Genomic DNA, 8,635 nt, shown 5'->3' on the forward strand with positions numbered 1-8,635 from the left:
TTAATATTTACAAATAGATTACACTTCGCTGTTTCAAAAAACTCTGGGCCTGATTTATTAAGCATTTGGTGGGCAGAACATATAATCACCCAATAAATGTGTCCATGCTTGGTAAAACACGCTAGCCCACCAGTGCTGAGCTCTTGCACTGAGAGCTCTTAACTTCGAATCTCAGCTCTGCTATCAGCAAGCCAGGTGCCTACACAGACACATGATTGGCTGTGTGTCTGTAGGGGCAGGGACACTGGCTAAAACAGGCTTCCTCGTCACTGAGGCAATTGCGGCCTCTACTGACCGGTTGAAACGCCTGCCTGGTAGAGTGCTTGGCTCTGTAAGACTGCGCTCCTAGCCGTTAATCAGAAAAGTGTCATGGGCGCACGTAGCAGCACCTGTAGAGAGATAAGCTCCAATTGGCTACGACTGGATTAGGAGTCTTTGTAAACAGCACAGCAGTGTGGATTGCAGCACTTTGTTAAAAAATCTGGCAACCTTGAGGTTATTTTAGGTGCATATTCTTTTGATTGGCCAATTTACTGTTTAAATAATATAAATCAGTACATATTAGAAATGGCAAAAAGTAACAAAAAGGGTTAATGTAAATAAAATAAATCAGACATTTTAGAGATATAGGGATTAGAATATACAGGCTGTTAATTCTGTGCATGATCAAGGCTGCAGTGTGAAGGTGCGAGTGAACAAACTGTCAACAAAATACCTAAACCAAATCCTATTTTACAGAATTTTACAATAAATTGACATAAAATGTTGAAATGGGAAGTTTTTTTTTTCTATTTTCTACATGTAAAACTTGATATTGACTTACAACATAAAGTGAAATGTTAACTTACATTTGTTAAGTGGGCAAAACCACAGCTTGTTCTTAAATTATAGCTTAGCAAAAGCTAAAATGCTAAAATGCAAAGTACCAGCTAAGGTGGGAACGGCTAGCTCACCCAGTTCACAGACAATCCTTTAGCGATCTTAATACTCTGCTTTCCAGGTAGTTTACAGAAGTAATTAAATAACCAGCCATTCACCAAAACCCTCAATTTTAGAAATATTTAATAAACTAGCTGATTAAATACACAATCTGTTAGATTGTACCCACATATCATTTAGTAAATCAGAGCCTATGTTTTATACACACTGATTTTTACATTTAGTAATAGCTAGAGTAAGAAAACACCACCGTTAGCATAAGTTTGTATACAGTCGAGGTTAAAAGTTTACACACACCTATATGAGACGTGTATTTTATCTCAGTTTTGGGATTGTAATGATTATACAACTGTGCTTTTCTGTGACTAGATGATTTGAAAACACTTCTTTGTCCAGGAAAAAAACTTTTTAATTTAAACAAAGCTTGTTATGAATGTTATGTTATGAACATTATGATATCAGAATCTCCTGGTGCTAGAAAGATGGATGTTGCTGGATTAGCAGTGGTTTGGTCAATAGAGCTATTTTATTGAAAACCTAGCTGAACATGGTAAACCCAAGCTTTGGTAACACACAGTCACACAGCCACACAGCCAGGATGGCTTTTTCTTTACTTAGATTACAATAGGGTCACCCACCACACTGAAACCCTGATGGGTTCATGTGTCGCTTCACATGCCCTTCACTTCCTCATGCCTAGCTTTATTTATCGAGGCCACTTAGTGATTGCAGTGGGCTGAGACCCTGCTTCACATCACATGAGAATCTGGTCATTTGATAGCTGTTAGACTGATACTCAATGAGCCCTTACCTTCTATTCCATTTGTGCAGAAATGCCTTTGAGTTTTGTGGTGATTGTGGGTCTTGTTGGTGTAGATTTGATATGCCAAGTAATTGTTTTTTAATAGTTGATTTGCATTAGAAAAGGCTGTGCTGATGTTAATGAAACTGCTTTTAATTGTGTCGTTAATTTGGGGCATCTGCATTTCATGTGTTTTTTAAACAGATGTTGCATCTCATTTATTATCTTTTAATAAAATGACAGTATTTACATACACTACAAAAGTATGAGGACACCTGCTTATGAGCGTATGAGTTGGTCCCCTCTCCTCAAAAGGCTTTTCACAGGTTTGTAGAGTGTCTGTGGAAATGTGCGCTCATTCAGTCAAATTGCAGCTTGGCTTGCACTTAAAGTTTGAATTAATTATAAAGTTGTCAAACAGGACTGAGGTCAGGGGTCTGTGTAGGCCAAACCAAACTGACCAAACCATGTCTTTATAGACCTCTCTTTGTGCACTTTGGGGCACAGTCATGCTGGAACAGGAGAGGATCTTTATCAAAGTTTGACACAAAGTTAAAAGCATTAAATTTAATTTATAATTTGTTTATATTTTAATTGATTCTACACACCTTTTAGCAAAACTCTGTAATTAGAAGAAGTGTCCACATACTTTTCACCATATAGTGTATGTTTTGTAGGTTTTGGGCTCAGTCAGTTGTGTGCATGTTATGTGGTTGTTTCATGTGTTTTGTATCCAAAATTTGACCTGATTGTATTTAAGCTGTGATTAGCACACAACTGCAAGTAATATTAGATTATATTTATGTTTTACCTACTTAATTTCTGGACCAAGTGAAAGCTGTTAACCAAAACTTGGAATCAAATTGTGACCTATCATCAACCAGAAGCTCAAATGCTTGGCACATCTGAAGGGTCAGTCCTTTACATTGCTTACCCAAAATTCACAGTGCCATAAGTGTAAAGCACACAAACATTAATCCAGTGCCAAAACCCTTCTTGTGGTGAAACTTTCATCTTCTAAATGCGAGTGAGTGAGTAAATTACCATCTAGGTCCATGAGGTGCTTTACTTGGTTGCCAAGTTTATGCCAAGTTACATTTTTTTAACAGTCATTTGTACGTCATTTTAACTTGCTGATCAAAAATGAAGGTTTTGTGTGTTTTGCTTTCTCATACTTACAGAATATGAAAGGAGTAAACATTTTTTATTTTATATTGTATTTCATCACTTCAGCTTTTGCATGGTGGTTGCTATTCTTATGCATCAATGGCTTAACATTATTGCAGTTTGCCTTTAATAACAACTAAATGTAGACATAAGGGTTTTCTGTCATACTTAGCATGAACAACTTCATTGGATGATGCTAATGCTAGTCGAATGCATAAAAAAATAAAGGTAATAACTGAGAAAATTAGATATTTTTCTGAATTCAGTCACCAAGTTTGGCTTTATTTTCTTCTAAAACAAAGTTCATTTTATTGGTGTTACAGTTTGTTGTTTTTTGTTTGAAACTTTTATTTGTCATATTGATTTGGTAAACCTTGCCGCTGTTTTCTTGGTTCCTTAGTGCTAACTTCTGCTGCTTCAATCCATCAACCGTCTTAAGATTTTGACCTTTCAAACAATAAAACTGGAGCTCACACCCTTGCCATTTATTTTTCCTTCTTTTAGTTCAGTGGTGTGAATATAAATGTAGATTTTATATTACTGTTATTAAGTCATAATGAGTACATACCAGCATGGTTATGTTCACTCAGGTGCAGTGATTAAGAATTAGAATTTAATTTTAGTTTTTTTGTTGGGAATGAATACAGACCTGGCCTCCAATCAGAAACCAAATCAGAATCAGAAATCAGATTGTATAAATATATGCACAGTATAATTATTTATTTTTAAATGCAATCATGAACTTTAAAGCTTTACCTTATAGATTACATAGTTCTGTTTTGTTACCTCTTGTGTAGTTGTGGCAAAAGCTAGGATAATGCATTGTTATCATTTTAAAATATCACATTCTAAGAAGAATAACAGAATGTGTCCTACCTTTTTATTCCAGTACTTTGTATAATACTCAGATTCTTAATTAATTAATTCATTAGTTTTTAATGAGGTCACAAAAAGTTTGTTTTTAGATTTTCTAATACCACCAGGCTGTTTCTTGCAGGTTGTTTTAGCTGCTCTGGCATTTTAGAGAGACACAGCAAAACCCTTACCCTAGAGCCCAGGCAAACACAAGCATCCAACTGGATCCCCTCCAGTTCTCCGGCTACCTGAATCACAACAACAACTTGGCTGAAAAAATAATCAGGTTTAATTGGTGTCACCAAGTCGTGTGGTAGGGCTGGGCTACGCTCCATTCAGACTTACAGGAGAAAGCCGCACGTGTTAAATCTGGCAGGCCTTAGACACCAGCACTGCACATTATCCCAGATTAAAACTCTCACCTTCTTACTGGATTTACTGTTAAGCAGTAAAAGCTTTACTAAATAAGTCAGAGTCCACCCTCAACTTGGCAACACCAAATACCATGGTGATTTAGAGGGATATCAAGTGTTAGAGTCAGACAAGGGGTTACCAGGCCATGAAAGCAAGGGCTGACCACAAAAGTAAGGTCACAGGGGGGGGTGGATTTGGGAGTGCTTTGGGATTTGCTGTGTTTTTGAAATGGTGGGGGCTTCAAAAAACTTTTCATGTCTTGCCCTGTACCAAAAGTAAATGTGTTTTGGCTGGGCTGCTGGTAGCCTGATCCACCCTGAGCACCACAAAGCTGGTTAAGGGCAAGAAGGCTTTTTGAAGGAGGCTCTTTGTGTGGCCAGGAGAGGGAGTCGTTTTTAGGGGAGGTTTGGGTTACTTAAAACGAGCTTGATATTGTGGACAAAAAGAAGAAGTAAAAAGATGTAACAAGAAAGCAATCAATAGATGGGAAGGAGGGTGTGTTGAAAATTGATATGCTGGATAATCTAGCTGAGTTAGGACCAGGATTTTCTGGCGAGGACTTTCTTTTTCATCCAGGTTATGCCTGGTTACCTGCCAGGTCAGTTTACATACATATTGGCAAGCTCATAGGCAAGTTGAGGTCAGAGATCAGAGTTAGCCATGATACAGCTTTTTCTGGAGCAAAAAGGGTAAGAGGGAGCTTGCCCAAATGCCAAACAGTGGCAGGTTGGCAGCAGCAGGATTTTAACTTCAACCTTTCCAACAATAGCCATAAGCCCTAACCACCAAAAGATCACTGAAAAGGACTCTCAAAAAGCTCCTGAATGCATTTAACCCCTTTCCCACGCAAGCGGTATATGGCCTCCAGTCTTCATTGTACCTGTTGACATTATACCAAGCCAGTCAGGATGATATTGATCTGCCAAGGTTAGTTGGCAAGACGTAGATGGGTCTGCTGACTTGTGGCTGAGTTTTTCCAAACACTTGACTCATACCCCCAAACAGTGAAGTTGGTGCTTATCCCTAAGTACGTCACAGTCCATTTTTTGTGGGACAGAAACAACATAGAGCCGTCTCGTTTAAGCTGACCTATCGCACAATCACTAAGCCAATGTTCTAGAACGGGAATCAAGAGAATGAGAGGAAGATGGTGAGAAAAGCATGAAGCGATATGTCTTATCTGCAAAGTCATTACATCATAAGGAAGACAAGATAGTAAGAAGAAAGGAATCAGTCTTTCTCTCTGGTGCACTCTCTTCTTCTCAGAAACTGGTTTTACCTATCTACACCGAGTCAAATCGACTTTGCAGGGATTCTGTGGTGCTCTTTATCATCTCCTTGGTTCCCTTGCATGGAATGGTTAGGAGTATGAGTGCATTTACACAACAAGGCAACAAGGTGTAAATGGATCCTCCTCTGGGAATCCCACGTTGGTAGTAGCGAATCCAAGTTTGGCCTTCTGTCCAGAAGATTTTCACACATCCAGCCCCCTTTTGGTCTCTGATTACATCCACTGTCCCTCTCTAAACAAAGCTGTTTCTGACTCTCATCTCTCTTGCATCTACTTCCCAGACCCTATCGGCATGGATTCACCAGCTATTTCCCCGCCTTTTGGTTCTATCTCTGCACCAGATCTATGGAAATCAGCTCCCTTGATGACTGACCTGGACTTATGTGTGCCATTGCAAATTGGGCAAACAGGAGGGAGGCACTCATAGGCATCTCTCACAAACAGTCGTTGATTTACGCCTTAATGAATCATGTAATATTGCCACACGTTCCTTTTATTTACAAATTATTTTATTTCCTCGTTAGTGTCGCAGTGGACACGGTTTTCCCAGAATTACTAGGTGCAATGCAGTACCACTCCGCAGACAGGACGCCAATCCATTGCCAGTAGCACTGCATTTATTATTATCAGAGCTTCTGATCCTGACCTGATTATTTCAGATGGTCTTTTAAAAGCCATTTTGATCAATGCCTGTCTAAATGTTTTAATATTTCGCACAGCTACTTACCTACCCACAACCATTCTTGACCAATTTGTACTACCCCATCTTCACTCCTCCTCTTGCCTTTGCTCCTTTCCTTTGCTTTCCCTCCCTGTTCTGAAAAAGTCTTACCCCTTTCTGCATCTCCACCCTCCTCCGTGTCCTCTCCCCCCTAACCCCAAAACAATCTCAGATTAACACTATCTGCGGTGCAAAAGGTAGAGGCTGCCTCTGCGTCATCTTCCCCAGCACACCAGTTCCTCTCTTCTCATCCTGAGATCAATTTCTCAAACTTCTTGCTTTTTGAAAGTTAAAGAGGCACTACAGTGTTGTTCGTTTTTGGTAATCCTGTACAGTTGGACCTGCAGAGTTCCTTTGCGTGAGGGGGATTTAGGGTGCATTCCCCTCCCCTTCCCTTTCCCCTATCCCAGCACAGATCCATCGGCTGCTGAAGCTGTGTGGATGATACCCAGTTGGATGGGACTGAAAGGTTGATGTTACAGGTGAGGTGCTGAGCTTCTGTCTTCTGAAGGCAGGTGAGTAGATACCTACCTTTATCCATTTCCTCCAGTAAAACTAGTGTCTTAACTAGCTGACTTGTGAGTGGGATGCTCAGGTTCTCACTGCCTTTCTCTCTCGGCTGTTTGGCATCACACTAACTGTGTGAATATGTTAATCATCAGTTTGATCTGCCAGTAAGTAGTCCAGTGATTTTGATAGCATCTGTCTTTGTCTTAACGTCTCAGAAAGACATTTTGGCAAAGATCTGTTTCTCATGGGGTTAGCCAACTGAACCCTGTATACCCTTGAATTTAACTGGTGGATGTACCCCTCTGGCATTTCTCACAATCTCTTTTAGGTGCACTTTGGATTGCCACCAAACAACAGTTTCGACAACATTCTGTATAATCATAGAGGACATGAACATTTGGTCCAAGCCCCACACTCTTTTTTGGAAGACTAGGTTTCAGTTATTTCGTAAGGTGGGGATTTGTAGTTGTTGGTAATGAGAGAGCGGGTACATGGCTTGCTTGTGGAACACTGGTATTAAAAGTGACTTGCTAAGATTTTAAAGATTTATATGATTCAGATTTTTTTTCTTTTTATTGTGGATTTCCTAAAAAAGCTGTGTCAAAAATACACATACAGCAACTGTTACATTATTCATTGTTCTATAATTCTATCAGCTTTGTGGAATGGTGTTCTAATGCCTTGTTAGTAATCATGATTTAGTAGCTGGAAGATATCTGGTAGTTTTCTGTGCCTGTATAAATAAAGCTAGTTTGACTGCACAAAATCACCTTATATACAAAGAACATTTGTCCTGAGGATTACCTGTAATCCAAAAAACATTAAAACAGTTCTGCTATAAATGAGAAGCTGCAACTATGTGACGCTGATCACAGACAAGCAAGTTTTACTTCAACATAGGTTTGCAAGAAGGAAGCTGTCAACAACAATTTTTGTTGAATCCATGTTGATAATTAAGCTTGCTTGACCGTGTACAGTGTCAACAATGTCTCAGCAGCTTCTTGTTTTGTGGTTCTTGGATTACATTTGATCATCCAGATTATCTCTCAGCATAGTTTTTGTAATATCGCAACTAGCTATATTAATTAATATGGGCACAGAATCACCACAAGTTTAATGATATTAAATACCTTTTTTACCACCAAATAATAATTTAAGTTGCTGTATTTATGTTCTTACAGAAGTGCTTCCACAGTAAACATTTACCTACTCTAGTTTAAGTAGACAACAGTAGACCAGGATACAAATCTGCTAAAAGCTTGTTTTATTTTTTTAAATAAGATACTATAGAAACTGTAGTAGTAACTTCTTAGTAATGTTTACAAGGAAAGATGAGACTTGTTGAGCCAGTGTATCACATAACAGTTAGCACATGCAGATTGTAGATTATCTCCATGTTTGGTCATCAGGAGGTTGAAGGTGAAGGTGAAAGTATTTAGGATGTCAGACCTCTTTCTGTTGTGTGGTTGTTAAGATAAGGATGTATGTAATCTCTGTAACATAATATTTAACTAAAGCCTGTACTGAGTAAGAAATTAACATTCTGGTCTTGGTGTTTCAGACTTTATGTTTATGTGGTATTTATGTTTAGATTTAACATATTGTATTAACTAATGTGTGTTCAGTATAAATCTAATATCAGTAGAAATGCATTTCATCACTTTTTGTGGCTACAGTCAAGTAAAACAAATGACATTCCTTATTTTCTTTGGAGCTGCAGGTTTGGGCATCATTTTAAACATAAAGAGACTGAATCTCCAATTCAAATCCATTAGACTTGTTTAAAACATTGCAGGAGCTTGGGTGGTACACCTGCCTATTATGCTAGTTCACCTCCCTGGCCTATTTGACCACTTTGCATACGCAACTGGCCATGTCTAAGTCAGCATCCCAATGGACATGTCATTCCAAAACCAATAGGTGTTAATGTGGAGTT

This window comes from Trichomycterus rosablanca, chromosome 26, assembly GCF_030014385.1.
Source record: "Trichomycterus rosablanca isolate fTriRos1 chromosome 26, fTriRos1.hap1, whole genome shotgun sequence".
NCBI lineage: Eukaryota > Metazoa > Chordata > Actinopteri > Siluriformes > Trichomycteridae > Trichomycterus > Trichomycterus rosablanca.